We start from the raw sequence: 17954 nt of genomic DNA on the forward strand, positions 1-17954 counted from the left end.
ACTTCTTGCCTGAAAAGTTCAAGTTCTTGCGGTGTACCTTTCCAAATAAGTAGCACATCATCTATATACCTAATCCAATTAATAACATGTTGCTTGTATGTTTTGGTGGTATAAATGTTCAGAACTTCAAACATACCCATCACAAGGTTTGCTAAGGCTGGTGCATATTTTACGCCCATGGCTACCCCACGTTTTTGCTTAAAGAAAGTATTATTGAACATAAAAATGCTATTGTCCAATGTAGTTTTGAGCATTTCTTTGAGCATACAAACGAACGGGAAATAGGATGCTGATACTTGTTTAAAAATGTAGTCAATAGTTTCCAAAGCAAGATCATGACTGATGGACGTGTAAAGGGCCCTTACATCCCATGTTGCCAAATAATAGGATGGATCCCATTTTATGCTTTCTGAATGTTGATTGCTGAAGTTGAATCTTTGAGGTATGCTCGTACCATTTTTGCCTTTGGTCTTAGGATGTTATCAATATATTCTGAGATGGGTTCAGTGGCCCACCCTATTCCACTCAATATCGGTCTGCCTTCCGGAATTGTTGTAAATGGTTTGTGAACCTTTGGCAGAAAATAAATTGTCGGCAATACTGGTTTAGGCATAAACAGGAACCTTTTTTCCTCATCAGTGATGAGACCTTGTCTGTACCAACCTTCTATGGATTCTTTGAGGTCTTTGACAATTTGAATCTTTGGGTTACTTGGTAGTTCGACATAACAATTTGGTGTATTCAAATGGTTCAGAACCATCATAATATAATCTGGACGGTTCATGATGACTATGTTTCTGCCTTTATCTGCTTCCTTGATGACAATTGCGTGGTCTTTCTCTAATTTCTTCAAAGCAGTTCTTTCCAGTATTGTGAGGTTTTCTCGTTCTTATAGCCTACTCATTTTTTTAAGTTGTTGATTGTCCTCTATTTTGTGTAAGTCTTTCGTCACTGATTTATAGAAGGCATCAATCATATTGGCCCTCATTACGACCCAGGCGTTGGACCATGGTGCTAACAGCACCATGGTCCATGCCGGTAACTTACCGACTCCGCCATGGCGGAATGGGGAATTACCGCCCCTTTCCGAGGTTGGCGGGGCGGTAATTCCCCATGCCGCCATGGCCCTTCCCCATTCCCATTTTTGCCCCATAGGGCTCAATGGGAATGGGGAAGGCGGCAATTACGGTACCGCAAATTGCAGTACCGTAATTGCCTGCGAGGTCCCTTTGCAGGTCCCTACTTTAACGGCTGGTCCAGACCAGCCGTTCAGGTTGGGTCCCGCAAAGGGACCTCGTAGTAAGGCGCTAAGTGGTTAACGGTGGTGCAGCCTTTTACGGCGCCGTTAACCACTTAGCGCCTGGGTCGTAATGAGGCCCATTGTCTCTCATACACTCAATGCAGTAATGGGACAATACCTGGTGTCCCACAAAGGGCTCGTCTCCTGCGGTTCCAATATGATGGAAGTAAGGAGGGGGGGGCTAGGGGTGACCTGTCCATCTGCTCCTCTACACATGAAACCGTGCTGATTGTGGGAAAGTGGTAGAATTACCTGACCTATGAAATTACTAAAGGTCTTTGATACTATATGTCTTTCAGTATGAGATGGTCAAAGAGATTAGCTAATAGGAGACACATTCTACTTCCTCTTCTACAGAATAGTAACTCTTGTAGCATTACCCTGAAAACTGGGGGCAACATGACCTTTTTCTAATTTAATGATTACTCCTAAGATAAGTGGCCAAAGGATGTTCCAAAACATTTATATAAGTATGGTGCTGCAAATTGCAGCACCGTACTTAGCACCAAGGTCCCTTTGCAGGTTGGTCTTTTAACGCCTGCTAAAAGCAGGCGTTAAAGTGCCACCCGCAAAGGGACCTCGTAATCAGGCGTTAAGGGTTTAACGGCGCCACCACCTTTTACGGCACCATTAACCCCTTAACGCCTGGGTTGTAATGAGGGCCATTGTCCTGGGAAAATTGAGGTATAATCTTGGATGCTTGTTTAAATTCTTTTTCAGTTAGACTAGTTGGTGCAATCGTTAGTTCATGCATGGTTTGATGAATTGGAAAATTTTCGGTTTCTTGTAATGATCTTAAGAGATGAATATTGCCTAATTCCTCTATGGTGACTTCACTCATTGTGCTCTTCTCTGTTGGATGTTTAAATGCAGTGATTTGGGTCGCAAAGAATTTCTTAAGTTTAAGTTTCCGGACAAATTTAAAAAGATCAATATGTACTTGTATAGGTTCCATGTACGTTGCGGGGACAAATGATAATCCTTTGTTTAAAAGGCTAATTTCATCCTGGTTAAGTTCTACATCCGATAAGTTCATCACTAAATTGGTTATTGGCTCTTCTTGGCTGCTTCCCTTGTAGCTGCTCTTGTTAATCTGCGATGATCTTCTAAGGCATCTGGGTTGCCAGTGTCGACCCGTCCCCCTCCTTGCACTAGGAAGGAATTGTTGTTGCACACTGAATTAAGAGAGTAGGAGAAACCCGTAAACCTGATGCTATGTTTTGTTTTCATTTTTTTCAAGTGTTAGGAGCGCTTGTGACTCTGATGGGACTCTTTCGGCAAACAAGATATCATTGAATGTTTTGCACCCAGACAACAGGTAAGCCCTATCTGGAGGCAAATTCAATTTACAATTTTTGATTTAACTCTTAGATGAATTTAAATCTAACCACAAGCCCATTTATTTTGTTTTTCCCTCTCCATGTTCCATCATGACGTTTACTTTCCTTTCCTCCATCCTCCACGACACTTCCTTATGTTTGGCCACCACAACTGGGCATTATGATGGTATGTTTTTTGTCTCCAATATGAATGCACAATGATTTGTTCTAATCACAATGTAAAAACATATGTTAAATGGTTTTTTTGACGTATTATTGATCTTTATGTTTTCAGCATATTAAAAGTTTGTTAAAGCCCACATTTGAAAAAGGCACACATAGGGTGCCAAAACATGTGTCATCCATATGGGCAATCAATAAATATATAAAGAAAAGATATGAAATTGTATGTCGTCGACAGTCTGTGGCGCAGTAATAGATGGGTGCAGATACCATTTTTCACTTACTACAAACGAAGTAGGGGAACTCATTGTCTTCGTTCTCTGCACGCACCAATGCAACACTCTACTAATGTTATGTTATATGAAGTCGCGGAGGTCCAAGGGTGATTTTAAAAAAAGTTTCCCGAACTGTACCACTGTTAAGCACTATTGCCTTGCCTTAAAACTGCGTTTTGCAGTCACCAAAATAATGGCTGTGCTGTCCTTGCCAAGCACATATGGGGCAAGATGGAACCGGGAACACACAAAGAAAGGCTGCCAGTGTGTTTCCTGATGTGCACCAAAGAAGGGGATGAAAAGCAGCGCTGCTTTGCTGCTAGCTCAGAATTTCCCATTGAAAAAGCAAATATTTTACATTTAAAATGATGCAGCCCTGATGCCCTTTTTCATCTGTTCAACAATACACAGTCCTGATCCAGTGCGACCCAGCTATGCCCAGCCATATTCAAGTTGTGCTCTAGCAAAAGAAAGCATTTCTCACTGCATGACAGGGTGTGACAGGAAACAATGTGTGAATTCACAAACAACTTTACTCCCAGTCGTATGGGAAAATGCTTGACTTTTTGCTACAAAATAGTCCAGATAAACTCTTCAAAAGAAACCCTATCTCTCTGTACATATGTCAGTTTCAAGGGATATTTAGTTTGACAGATGCTTGTGCATTAGATACATGACTGGGGCTTTGGAAATATTCAGAAAATGGATGTAAGAAGGGCGCATTTGAAAGTGACATCCCAGCAGAATTAACCACGTGTAAAAATGTGTAAAAATGGTAGCTTTTGCAAACAAGAAAAATGTCTGTTTAAAAGTGTAATGTTGAATAAGGCCCTGTTTTTGCCTAGACATGTAAGGGGGGGTTGCTTGAAATCTAATATAATGCCTTGCTTTCTGCCTCAAATATATAAATAAATAAATAAATAAATAAATAAATAAATAAATAAATAAATAAATAGATAAATAAATAAATAAACAAATGCATTTGCTGTACTGGGGAACCAGCAAAACAGGTTTTCCTGCTTGGCTTCAAAGGACATTTGTTTGCAGGGAACAGGAGCTGCCTCCCCCCGAAGGGGGCCACTCCTTGGAAACTCTGATTGGACCAAGAGGAAGCATATCACATGCTCTTCAGACCTTGTGTCTGGGCTTGGGCCTGCTACAATAGATTCCAGGACACTTAGGTGTGAAATTGCAAATAACACCTTCAAAGCCAACTCCAGAGCAGCCTTGGATGTTATGCCTTTATTTGGGAGACAATGCTGGCCATCTGGCTCAAAAGACTATTTTAATTAATAAACTTTAAAACTTTTATTTCTGCTATTGGACAATGCAGTGATGTGAAAGTTTCACAATTTAAATGCAATTTTTGTGGCTTTAAATTAAGACGTGGTAGCCTTCACTAGCATATTGGGGACAGAAATGGCAGAAAATTGAATATTCTGAGGAAAGTGTGTATGGTGCCTTCAATAATAGCATGACTTATGATAATATGTACACATGTGTAAAGTTATAGAATTGTAGGTAAAATATTTCTCACTGAAAAACTATTAGAAGGACGAAACAAAGACCTTCAAACTTGGCAGTTGGACTGCCATGCTCTGTGTGAAATATGTAATCTGCCTATTTAAGTTTGAAAAGTGCCACAACTGTAAAAAGGTGCATGTTTGTGCCATAACTGATTTTAGCAAAAGTAACTGTGGGATGATCCTATGTATTGTAAAGCACATATCATAAATCTGATATCATGCCCTTGAAACCCAACCGGCTGACAGCAAGGCGGTAACAATCACCCCTGACCAATCCAGTTGTTAGAGGCATGCCCAGCCTAAGCCTGCCCCACCGTATAATCCTGTGATGTCATCCGCCTTATAAAATGAGGAAGCTCACAGAGGCAAGGGACTCTCTCCTAGAATTTTCTAGCACCCGCATATCCAGATATTTTATATTCATCCTGCAAGATTCCAGACTCAACTGCCAGAAAAGGGATAGTTGATCCAGGCCCTCCAAACCAGGCAAAACCATCTTTCAGAACTAAACCCCATACCAGAACCCCACTAACTCAGGGAGAAAAGGGGAAAAGCTGTGGTACCCTTTTTGGAGAGTATCCTCTGACCAGACAGGGTTTTTGCCCCTATGCCTGCATGCCGCTGTGCTGTGACCAGACAGGCCGAGCTGTTTTCTTCAAAGAGAGTCCCCCCATGGTGCCGTGACCAGATTCCTTGAGTCCAGAAACCTGGTTGGCTATCCTAAAATCCCAAACTGAAGCACTGATTGTGAGTATTACTCCATCCCATAACAACACATCGTATACCCTAACTTGATACCTTGTCTTTGTTCCACTTTCTAAGTAATCCCATCCATACCCTGATAATTTGTTGGAGATAGTCTGAATCCTCTGTGTATTCTGTTCCTTGGTTTCCTAGTGCTAGCACAATTCTTCCATTCATTTCAGAAGTCCTTAGTCATATTTTGAATAATTTAATTAATTCCCACTTAGAGCTGAACGCGGGGTGAAAAGGTAAAGCTTGCAAATTAACCTTGGTGCCTACCGTGTCTTTCTTTAACAATCTAGCCATTAAATCTAGTTCTTGTAAGATTTGTCCTTTCCTTTTGAACCCGATTTTCTCTGTTAACTGCTTTTATTTTCCCAAAACTGAATCTCCTTTCACATTGAAAATCTCATCCGGTTATTCAGCTAGAGTCACTCTTTCACTTCTATATTATCCCTGTCATGTGCATCTACCACCCAGCCTAAAAACCGCTGTTTGATTCTGTCAATTTCACCCATTTTTTCCAAATTCGATTAGTTGGGGTTTGAGGGAGCATTACGGGGGAAAATCTTAACTCAGGTGCTATCTACCCTAACAGTAAAATTTCTCCTATTCACCTGGGCTTTGGATATGTTCTAGTAGAAAGTCAACCAAGTCTATTTCATCAATTTACATTGTAATTATCACCCCAGTGGTGATTGCTGGCCAATATTAAATTGTGTGATTTTCTTTGAATTTAAAATAAATACATACTGTATTCCCACCAACCGGCCTGGTTCATGGTCCATTGTGAACCGACGTATTTGTAAAAGGGGGTGTGAGGCGGGTTGGGTGCAAGCTCAATCTGAATTATATGAAACAAAGAAAAAGTATTCTAATTGAGCGCTACATCCTAGGCTAAGGGAAAGGGTCCTGGTACGGTGTGTGATGTTCGATTAGAATCCTTTACAGCTTGGGGGCTCGTGCCGGGGATTGGGTGTTGCCACCCATGGCAGCTTAACACAGCAGGCTAACCTTCAAGGTAGTGATACTTTGTGTGGCTAGAACGCTGTGTTACGCTGTAAAAAGCCCCTCCCCAAACATAGACCCAAAGTACCAGGCCTGTGTATAAAATTAAAGCTAAATCAACCCCAAACCAGACAAAAAGCAACAGAATACAGGTTACCCTTATATAAATAAATTAATGAAGAAACAACACTTTCCAAAATGACCAGGGAGCACCTTCTGCACACATTATTTGTCAGGAGGGAATGAGCAGAGCAAGATGAGAAAGTCTGGCTAGAAGAAATGATGCAACAGGTCACCACCATGGACATGGACATGTGGCAAGACGGTGGCCTATTACATCAAGCTTTGAGAGAGTTGTACATGACTCCGAAAATTAAAGAGGAGCAGATTAAAATTGTCAGAATCATGGCCTACATCTATCTCCTTATGGGAGTGATGCGGGCAGAGCATGAAGAAAATAGAACTCTTGTGCAAAATCAATCTGAACTCTTAACTCAAATCCAGACTGAGCTAAAATTAGCAGAACAAAAATTGCAAAAGAGCCAAGATTCTGAGGTCCAAGTTGAGAACTACATCAAACAGTTAAAAGAGGACTTGGCTCTACAACAACAGAATAAATCTGACCAAGAGGCCCAATTAGATGCATTGAAGGAGGAGTGTCAGGAAAAGGTTGACTCTCTGGAAGAGGGTCAACAGAAGCTGAATCACCAAATAAAATATAACATAGCCTGTTCAGAGCAGATAACCGATTTACAAAAACAGGTTGACAAATTGCAAGAGGAGAATAATAAATTAATTATTAAAGAACTCCACCTCCAAGCAGAATTTTATCAAGAACGTCAGAAATCAAATGCTATCAAGCAACAAAGGGATGACCTGGCAGAACAGAGGGGCGCCCTAAATCAGGAGAAAGATGCCCTCTATCAGGAAGTGAGCAACCTAAAAACGGATTTACAGGTAAGAGAGTTAGGCCTCCAGAAACTAAATGAATTGAAAAATGAATATGAAAAGTTAATGGAGCACATCAGACGAGTAGAAGGTGCTCTGGAAGAGAACACCCAAACTAAAAATGCGCAAACTCAGGAAGTGAATCTCCTGCAACAAAAATTGTCTCATTGTTCCCAAACCATACAGCCAATGCAAAGAGGCAATGAGGTCCTCTGTCAGGAGAACAATGGACTCCACAAGGAAGTGGTAACTCAAGAGCAGGTCATAGAGGCCAGTCAAGCCCTGATAGAGAAGCAAAAAGCTCAGACTTCTGCCTATTATCAAGAGAGAGGAGAAGCTAGGGAGGTTGTAGAGAGAGTATGCCAGGCTAAACCCAAAATTGAAGGACCCTGAACAAGTAGAGAGGGACAGGGCTACCCCTCATCCCAGTGGGATGCCCTCTGTACTAAGGGACTCAAACACACTTAATATTCTGTGCACTGCAGACTTCATGTCTACTGGTTCACATGAACCAGAAGCCATGAGGCCTTCATAATTAAGTAGGCCTTGGATGATGGAGCTGACAGTTCAGTGCCCCTCAGAAATTGATGGATGGGCATCCCTGTATAGATACAAAAACATTGGGGCTGATGTCTCTGACCAGGAAGCCTCCTATGAGGAGAAAGTCAGGGAATTAGATCTGCAAAAGCACTATCTACAAAGGGACCATTTGGTTCGATTTTCACAAAAACAGCATTAAATGAGGCCACAAAAGAGCATTCTGAAGACCTCCAACCAATCAGGACAGTGGGGGGGGGATCCTCCGCCAACCCTGCAAGCAGGGAGGAGTCAGGGAGGAGTCAGACAACTACTCTCCTGTGCGCCACAGGGGAGAAGAAACTATGCCCCGCCATTCTCCAATCCCCTCACAAGCTCAAAGAATCAGGGAGCACCTAGAAGATCATGAGGGGTCCTCAAACAGTAGTGCCTCTGAGTCTGAGGGCGAGTGGAATCAGGTGACACAGAAAAAGAAGGCAAATAAACAAAAGATAACACTGGTGAAAGACCCCATTAGGCAGATCAAGGCCATTAGGAATTTCATAACACTGTACCACAAAAATGCAAAATATTCTGTTTGGGAGCATTTGGAACTCTATGAACAAATGATGAACGCTTTTCACCTTAAATATAGCCAGAACTGCATAGATTATGCCAAATGGACGTTCTCTCCAGAGGACTCCTGCTTCTTTGCTGGACTGGGGAACCAAAATCATTCAAGTTGGTCCACCTACAGGGTGGCCATCTTGAAACACTTTTGCGCCCACAGAAACCCCCAAGAGTCTTGCAAAGCGGCCTACAATTTGCAATGCAGAGAAGATCAGGCCCCACGAGAATTTGTGCAGGTGCTAAAACGCTCCTTTGCACAAACCACCAGGAGGGTGCGCACGGATAGCAGAGCGTTTATAACTACCTACTTTCATGCACTACCAGAATACATCAAGCTGGTGGGGGATATTCATGATAAAAGGACCGGGACTGGGTAATAGAGCAGGCTGCCCCGGATCTATGAGATCCAAAAACCTGCAGAAAATAAAAATCAGGTAAAAAACCCCAAACCAACCAAAACCCCTGCTGCTGCTAAGGTGGCGGAGGTGATGGTTGCCCTCATTTTGGACCTAGAAATGTGGGAGACTAAAAATGCACCTACCCAAAACCATCAAAATCAGAGGCAAAGAAGGCCTTCCAACCAATCAGCAACAGGTGGCAGTCAGGGAGGTAACCACACCAATGGGAACCCCAACTCTCCTGATTATATAAGTCCCAGATACAAGGGCAACTGTCCTATCTTGAGCTATGTATGGACTCCCCCGGCCCAAGGGTGGGGATCCAACCAGGTAAGTACTGCCTTGGGAAACTTACCTCCTAACTTCCGTCAGGAGGGCAGTAATCCCCCAAATCCTGGGTTAAGTTTCTTATACCGGTAGCTACAAAACTCTAACCTGCAGGAGAACCCTCGTTTCTTTCAGTCCAGACCACCCAATCTGGGAGAGGGGAGGCCAAGGGCAGAGGGTTACCAAGATCCCCAATGCCCCATAGAGAAGGGATAGCTACCCTTCCCATGAACCCTCTAGGTATGAACAGAGACCCCCGTACCAGCTGGAACGGGAGTCCCAACTGGAGCGCCAGATCCAGAAACTCATGCAGAATCAGAGTCGCGTGTTGAGGGCTCAGCAAAACCCTCAGATGAACATTGCAGCTCAGAACCCTGCAAATCAAGGGTCTGGCACCCCAGAACAATGATGGGGCGAGAACCCTGATAACTCACCGGTTCCAGAGGAGGAGGCACAGGGGAAGGGAGGTGTAAAGCCCTAGAGGAAGCTTTCTTACTCACCCGTGAAAAGCCCCTGGACATCCCGGAACCGAAATTAAAATCTCTTGCCCCCGAAAATCTGCAACCCAGGGAACAGAGGGTGGGTAGGAGAAATAAAGACATCAAGAAGGCCCATTTTGTGGAGGAAGTTAGTGTCATCCAGTAAGAAAAATGGGTCCCAAGAGTTACCCATTACGGAACCCCAGAATGGTCATCCTGAGAGATAAATATGAATGGAGGGATCCTCCCCACAAACTGCTTCTAGGGCCTCGAGGTAAGAGAGGGCAGCACAGAGCTATGGGAAAAATGGGATTCCGAAATCCCATCTATTTCAGGATGCCAAATTTTGATGACAGTTTCCCCAACTCCGGCACATAAAATTGTCCAAAACGCCACAGTGTCGGAGTCCAAAATAAAGAAATTACCTTTGTCCACTTGAGGAGAAGGAGGGGAGATTTTATGCCCACTTTCGAGTGCAAGGGCAATGTGCATTTTCAGAACTGGTGGACACGGGATCCCAAGCCACTCTTCTGTCAAAAGGGACCTTTGAGCAGCTAAATTCATGAATGGGGAGAGACACCAGATCCCTCTCACCCCTCTTCCTGGACAACTCCAGAACTTTGACGGGAATGAGGATCTGGAAATAAAAATTGGGCGACATAAGAGGATGCACCCGGTTATAGTCGTGGCTCCAGAGGGAACCCCCTGTCTATTAAGGAATGACATCCTTCGCAGGTTGTCTCCCCTAATAGACTGTGTGAACAATGTACTCTGGACTCAGGCTAACCGGCCAATAAAATTAAAACAAAGTGTCAACCATGTTAGTTTAAATGGCACATGCCACATGGTTGAAAGAAAATCAGATCATCTTGAGTTTAATTTACAAAATAATCAAACACCTGACATTACAGTAATTGTTGTAGGACAACAAACTGGTGATGGGAACTCCTCTTCATTCCTGAAAATCAACCCTCCTTCCAGTTTCAAGTGGTGCTCCACACCGGAAGGAAATACTTTAACATTTTAAACCAATTCACAATCTGAAAATCCCCATTCTATAATCAAAAGTGATGAGAAACCAGCTCAAAGTGTAGCTGACATTTGGAAAATAAGAGAACAGCTGTTCTTCCGTATTCCATTAAATGAGGGGAGGGAGTCTGTTCTCGCCAGAGTTGGTTTGAATAGCGAAGAAAGCTTCATCAGCAAAGCATTATTCAGGAAACTCCCAAAAGACCAAACCCTGCCCACTGTTGGGTCAGTTTACCAGTGGGTATGGGGTCTGGAAATTCCCAGTTCCAAATATCTCTGCTTGGCAGTTGTATGCTAAAAATGTCTACCCCTGGTAAAAGCATAGAGCATAATTATTGGGTCATGCGAGGTGTTCCCTCTGCCTTTTACGTGGGCATTCATATCCTCACCCGAAACAAAATTAATTTGGATCCTAGTAATTGCCAAGCCCGGTCACAACTCGAGGGTAAACTCAAGGGCCCCGACAATCCTAGAGAAAGCCTTCCATCAGCCCCATTGCTACCGTAGGCAGTTGAAGTTCAAAAATGGAGAGGAGAACATCATCCCAGGCCTGCCACCTACATAATCTGCATCCCCAAAGGAGAGTTGGCAGAAGAGAAATGGGTCCATATTAATCAGTTAAAGAGTTGTCACCCCAGACACACTTTGCAGCTGATTGAGGAGCCAAGATGAAGTCAAATAGAGGAGACATCTGGAGAATGAGAACAATAAAAAGAAGGACCAGAAGGTAACAGGTGGGTTTATAGGTATATTTATCTAACAGGGAGTACTTTTATGCATTGTCAGTGCAAAAGGATATTACCAAAAGCCCTAGTAAAAAATAATAATAATATCAATAGTTATCTTTGTCTTGTAAGAAATTATTTGTTTTTCTTGTCAGTTTGTGTGAATGACCGTAAGGTATGCATGTTCCACTGCTGTCAACCTTCTGGGAAGACGGTCGGTGGGAAAATGTTGTAACCTGTCTTTTTTCATCAATTAGATTAGTACTGATTCCGCTCCTGATTACCAAGGAGGACTTCCCCGGTACCGGAAAAGAAAGACCGAAGGAAAGTCTGGGGGTGTCGCTCCACATTCCAAGGAAAGACTGAAGGAAAATCTGTGAGTGTCGCTCCACACTCCAACGAAAGATAACAGGAGGATTGTGGCATACCACTCCCTGATGGAAGAAGGACTCCACCTGATGAACCCCACGTTCCCCTACTCTCCCTCAACAAGAAGTCTCAGGAGAGTCAGGGGGGAATTTGTGGGGTACATTTACCCACCCAGCAGAATTCCCCTCCATCACCAATCTGCACTTCAGCAGTTACCAGCAAAATGGCTGAGCTAGCACTGATGAGCACTATTGCCTTGCCTTAAAACTGCGTTTTGCAGTCACCAAAATAGTGGCTGTGCTATCTTTGCCAAGCACATATGGGGCAAGAGGAAACCGGGAACACACCAAGAAAGGCTTCAAGTGTGTTTCCTGATGTGTTCCAAAGAAGAGGATGAAAAGCAGTGCTGCTTTGCTGCTAACTCAAAATTTCCCATTGAAAATGGAAATATTTTACATTTAAAATGATGCTGCCCTGATTTCCTTTTTCATCTGTTCAACAATACACAGTCCTGATCCAGTGAGACCCAGCTATGCCCAGCCATATTCAAGCTGTGCTCTAGCAAAAGAAAGCCTTTATCACTGAATGACAGGCTGTGTCAGGAAAATATCTGTGAAATCACAAACAACTTTACTCCCAGCCGTACGGAAAAACACTTGACTTTTTGCTACAAAATATCCCAAATAAACTTTTCAAAAGAAACCCTATCTCTCTGTGCATATGTCAGTTTCAATGGATCTTTATTTTGACCGATGTTTGTTCATTAGAAACATGACTGGGGCTTTGGAAAGATTCCGAAAATGGAAGTAAGAAGGCCGCATTTGAAAGTGACATCCCAGCAGGATTAACCATGTGTAAAAATAGTTGCTTTTGCAAACAAGAAAAATATCTGTTTAAAAGTGTAATGTTAAACAAGGCCCTGTTCTTGCCTAGACATATAAGGGGGGATTTGCTTCAAATCTAATATTTTATTCCAACAGCCTTGCTTTTTGGGTAGAAAAAAACTAAAATATAAAGAAATAAATAAATAAAGAAATGCACTTGCCGGACAGAAAATATAGAAATAGTTAAATACATGGCATGAGTGTTTCTCAAACGTTTTTTGGCCAGGCATTGTTATATGGCCTTTTTTCTATCAAATCCTTTTTCCACCGCTTATGCATGAATGTTAATGCTTGCATCAAAGGGGCATGCCTGGTAAACTGGGGCTTTGTCATGCTACAGCATAATATTCTCATTTTGCTCAAGCAGTATTTATCAAGCAACACGTCCTCCTACACATGGCCTTCTATGTGGTTTATGTCTGGATTCTATTTCATGAACCTACTTCGTAGCCCAGTACTAAATAGATGGTAAGGGATTACACCATTCTTGTTTGACATTGTTTATTGTCTGGGTAAATGGGGCTTGAATGTATGCATTAAGAGTATTGTCAATGCATGCAGGATGGTACAAAGATCAAATGCATTCTCCATTTTTGAGAATAGCATACAGACAGCATTTCAGTTCTCCTTGGATGGATGGAAGTGTGCATGGGATGATTAATGGTGGTTGAGTGGATGGATGGATGAATGAATTGATGTATGAATGAGTAGGTGAGTGAGTATAGATTGATGGATGTGGTGGGAAAACTGTAGTGCACCAGTGGATGGATGGGTGATGCAGCAAGGTCAAGGTGTATGGAAGGATGCAAGTTCAGATTGGAAATCTACATCTTAATACATTTCAACTATTCTTTGATGGCACCATGTCCATTTTCACCAAAGTCCCGTTGATGCCATTTTCCAGCTCCATGGAACCAATGGACCTAACCGACTGAAAGTGAAAATGGGCTGAAGAAATGTCCAAGCAAAAGAAAAAGGTAATGGCTGGAAGTTTTTGAATTAATCATAACCACGAGCATAGCTCTGGACAACTCTCCACACTATCATTTTTCAGCCTGCCAAGCCATTACAGAAGGGGAAAAAACCATTTGCAAATCAGGCTTGGTCCTACCCAAAAAGGGGCAGTCCAGCCAGAACTGCTAGGTCACAGCCCTTCTGCAGAGACCACAAGCATCCCCAGACATGTTTCAGCCTTGTTGGGCATCATCAGTGAGGAGTAGCTTGGGTCTCTGGGCCGGGCAGACTCGGGACCCACGTCTGGGCATACCGGTCCCACTCGGGGTGACTAAGCAAAACAAAAAGGTGATGGCTGGAAGGTTTTGAATGAATCATAACCACAGGCACAGCTCTGGGCAACCCTCCAGACCATCGCTTTTCAGCCTGTCAAGCCATTACAGAATGGGAAAAACCATATGGAAATTAGACTTGGTCCTACCCCAAAAGAGGCAGTCCAACCCTAACAGCTAGGTCACATCCCTTCGGCAAGAGACCACAAGCATCCCCAGTCATGTTTCAGCCTTGTTGTGCATCATCAGTGAGGAGTAGCTTGGGGATGATTGTGGTCTCATGCAGAAGGGATGTGACCGAACAGTTTGGGCTGGACTGGCCCTTTTGGGGTGGGACCAAGCCTGATTTGCTTATGGTCTTCCCCCTTCTGTAATGGCTTGGCAGGTGGAGAACGATGGTCTGGAGGGTTGTCCAGAGCAATGCCAGAGGTATTCAGTCGAAACCTTCCAGCCATCACCTCTTTGTTTTATCTCTGAAGAAATGTCCTTCATTGAAGATCATCACTCCCAGGTATGTGATAAGGATTAGGAAAATGAAGGTGTAAGCGTAACAAGTGTGTAGTTTTATCACTTGGAGACCGGTTTGGTGGCTGATAGGAGTGATTAAGTTTGGGGGTGGAAGCTGTTTTTCTGTTCTAAAAAATGTGTTTGCGCTGTAAACCAGCGAGTGACAAAGCATGGAAGGTAATCTCTGTGTGTCATAGACTCTCCCACTCTATCGTAATTTCCCAGAAAGCCTCACCCACTTGAATTTGGCGATGCGCTAGAGCTGGCTATGTAGTGTTTCTATGCTAAGCTAGATCGCAGATTTAATAAGAGTACAGTCAGGGCTGTGGTTTGGAGAGTGCTTCAGATGCAGGAACTGCCAGGTGATGGGTCTTGTTGGTAGTGCTCTCAGAGAGAGGCAATGATTCTCAATACCCCTGTATGTTTGGCTGGTGCGCGGGAGATGCCAGATTACTGAGCACATGATGGGCTTGAAAAATTGCCCCAGTGCAAAAAAGGTATATTTGCATCAGGGAACAGTTTGTCGTGGTGCTAATTCCATTCTGTATTAACACTAGGGCGCACATTGCCCTGGTGCAAAAAAGAATGTGCTGTTTATTTGCACTGGGGCAGTTATTGGCACCCATGCAAGTTCAATTAGCACTAGAGCAATATTTCCATAGTGCCAATAACATCTTCGTTCAATGTATTTTTGCACTATGTCAATGTTTGCCCCAGACCTCGTCTTCTCTGCCTTGGAGCAAAAATGCTTTGGCCAAGTCTGCCATAGTGCTAATTCTACTTTCACCAGTGCACATTAATAGATGTGAAAGTGCTAAAAGGTATCAATACTTCAGTTTTTTCAATTAGCATATACACTTGAAATACAAAGGCATGTGCAAAATTACATTATTGCATATTTCCCTTTCAGTGCTCATGGACGATACTGATGACCTGCATTTCTCCATGTATCTGGCTGATCACATTACCAGCAATGGACACTTATGTCATCCTACCTGCAATGCTTTCTTGGTGAAGACATTTCTCAATTTAACAGTGATGTCTACAGTGCCACTTGCTGAGTATCAGCAGCTTCATAGCACCAGTGAATTATTACTAATAAGCTTACATTTCACTCATCATGAACATATCGACGGCTCGTACCTTTCCTGTAGATGCGCCCAGGCATCCCACTACATAGTCGGCGGTTTCATTAATGTGCCATAGTCGGAAGGATGAAAGGATAGTCATCTTGCCAGGATCTTAAGTTTGCACGCAGCTTTCAGTCGAAAGTGAATTTGTTCTGTGACATATTGTTCTAGCCTTAAAATAATGGTTATTAGAACTATCAATGGGGTCGACAGTCTTTGAAAGTTATATTTTCTCGTGTGGAAGGTTGGTAAATGTAAACAATCTGCCTCAAGTGTGTGAGTGATGCACATAGTGTGTTAAATTCCTTTCTGTGGTTCCCTGTCCGAGATGCCAAAGCAATGGATGCCATATTATTGGTCTCCGAACAGAAAATGACATTTTCTTGTGGATTCTAAGCTATGGGCAAAGATGGACAGAAACCTATGAAGTTCATTCTCAAATGTTCCCAGCAAACGCAAGGTGCGTAAAAACCATGCGTACAATGGAATATTTTATGTTATGTTGCTATACTTTTGTGCTGCACCAAATTATCACTGTATTACTTTCAAGGGGCCACACATCCTTATTCGAGACATGCTGTGCCCCCTCCAGGAATCATCGGACTACAGTCTGCTGGGAGCAATAGCGTGAGCAAGGGTGAATAAGATGGAGGGAAAGCAGAGTTTGTAGGTGATTGTATTAGTACATATGTGTGTATGTCCTTTATTTATGGACTATCTTCTAGAGAAAGGTGACACAAAAGAATATGTGTTGAACTAATCTACACACTGGAATTCCAAGGCAGTTCTGAAGTACCCTCGGACAGAGGTTGAGTAATGTCGGGTGGTGGATGAGCTCACCCGCTTGTTCAGGCTTTCCTGGTAAATACCTCAAGGTGTATTTCTGGAACCGCATGCAAATACCCAAATAAAAATTCGGGGCCTGCCATGCCAGTTTACAAGATAGCCTAATCCAAGAGAATAATGTGTGAGAGGTGAATGGTGTTGGCAACAAAAGGCAAGGGGGTTGATGGACAGAATTAACTAAGTAAAGCTGTTGTGTTTGGCTGTAGATAAAAAGTAAACAATGTTTGTGTTCTCTATAATAAAATTAATTTGTCATGTATATAATGCTTTTATCTAAAGCCTTTACATAAAACATTTTTATATACATCTATTATTACCCAATACAAATAGATACTCACGTTACCTAGCTTAGAAGGATTAAAGTTCTAGTTGTCGTTGCTGGGATTCCATCATGCAACCTGCAAATCATACACAGATTGCAGCAGCAGGCGCTTAACACACTGTGCTATCTTACCACCATGTATCGTGAGTTAATGCCACCTCAACGCGCCGAGGAGTAGTAAAGCATTCTATCAGGCTGCAAGCCATCAATGTAAGCATCACTGTGCAGAAAGAACACACTTCAGCCCCAAATGGCCAATTCTATAGTTGGGATAAGTGGGTGACGCTGAAGACTCTTCCAGATTAGGGTGTTTTAGTAAGCAGGTTCCATGATGATGATACAGCTCTGATGCTGCCTGCTGCCCAAGCAGCCATTGTACCATGCCTGAAAACCTTTGAGGAGTCTGTGGTTGCTGCAGAGACTGGGCCTCGCTTAGGTGACTGCTGGACTTTTCTGAAAATAATCTGCATAGAAACAACACTTTGCAATTCATTGCATGGTGGCAGTAGGGAGCAATTTAGATAATTTTGTGAAAACAGCTCTGTTTACACAACGACTGGCTCTTTCTACAACGCTGACAGTCTTCAGGCTCAGAAAAGAGAGACTTGGCTTTAACAGAAATTAATGTGCCCCAAAAGAGATCCAGAGGCAATAGTAATAGTAATCGGGGGAATATTTACAGTTGGAAAACCTTTTGTGCTTAAAAATGGGTTTGCATTAAAAACCTGTCACAACACAAATGAGTTTAATTCAAAACCGAACCCGGGGCCTAGGTTCTTAGACAGCAACAGGATAATGGAGATCTTGGCAGTAGATAAACTGAACAATTCTTCAAAAACCCTTTTCAAAACCAAGGTGGCATTACATTACAAAACGTATGGAAACACATGAATTTGCACCACCACCAACCCAGTCGCAGACTTAATATTTTATGGAAGCGAAGAGAAGTCTTTTTTAGTCCCTTTTTCCTTTAAAGGGTTTTCAGAGAGAGACAGAGAGAGCATGCAGTCTTCTGTGTATTTGGTGGAGCAATAAAGCAGACGGAGGTCAAAATACCCTCACCCCCCACTTATCCACCTGTACCAACATCCCCCCACCCACACTTACAGCCTCATTCCAAATGCAAGATTTACTTTCAAGGCTAAGCCATTGAAGACAACCACAGGCTCAAGACCTGCCTCTCATTGATTCAGTCCTGGACGC

General features: G+C 42.9%; 1 long non-coding RNA gene across 1 annotated transcript in view; it reads left to right on the plus strand.

The window, feature by feature from the left end:
• Window positions 1–12457, plus strand: part of LOC138566382 (uncharacterized) — a 33885-nt gene extending 21428 nt beyond the window's left edge. Inside the window, exon 3 of the long non-coding RNA XR_011301925.1 lies at window positions 11665–12457. This is a non-coding gene — a long non-coding RNA (uncharacterized lncRNA). The remainder of the gene's footprint in view (window positions 1–11664) is intronic.
• The last annotated feature ends 5497 nt before the right edge of the window (window positions 12458–17954 follow it).

This window comes from Ambystoma mexicanum, chromosome 2p, assembly GCF_040938575.1.
Source record: "Ambystoma mexicanum isolate Mex_15411 chromosome 2p, UKY_AmexF1_1, whole genome shotgun sequence".
Classification (NCBI taxonomy): Eukaryota; Metazoa; Chordata; class Amphibia; order Caudata; family Ambystomatidae; genus Ambystoma; species Ambystoma mexicanum.